This window comes from Sorex fumeus, unplaced genomic scaffold (genome assembly GCF_029834395.1).
Source record: "Sorex fumeus unplaced genomic scaffold, SorFum_2.1 ptg000131l, whole genome shotgun sequence".
Lineage (NCBI taxonomy): Eukaryota > Metazoa > Chordata > Mammalia > Eulipotyphla > Soricidae > Sorex > Sorex fumeus.
In genome coordinates, this window is record NW_026606188.1 from 16653379 (window position 1) to 16653648 (window position 270).

Consider the following 270-nt stretch of genomic DNA (forward strand, 5'->3'; position numbering starts at 1 on the left):
CCCTGGAAAGGAAAAAGGAAAATAAAAGGGTCTTGGTTTAATTCTTCTTTCTGTATGGAAGTAGCTCTGGAAATACTGTCTAATAAGCCACTGATGGTTCTTAATCTCATAAAAGCCTTTGAAGGAAAATAAATGCATGAAAGGCAGAGCTGATTCTATTGCTTTTGATGTTTGCCCTTGAGTCTACTTTGGAGGTTCTGTGAACACATGAATTTATATGAACCAGCGGAGACATTCAAAAGTAGGTCTTTCCAATGATGAGCCGAGCCA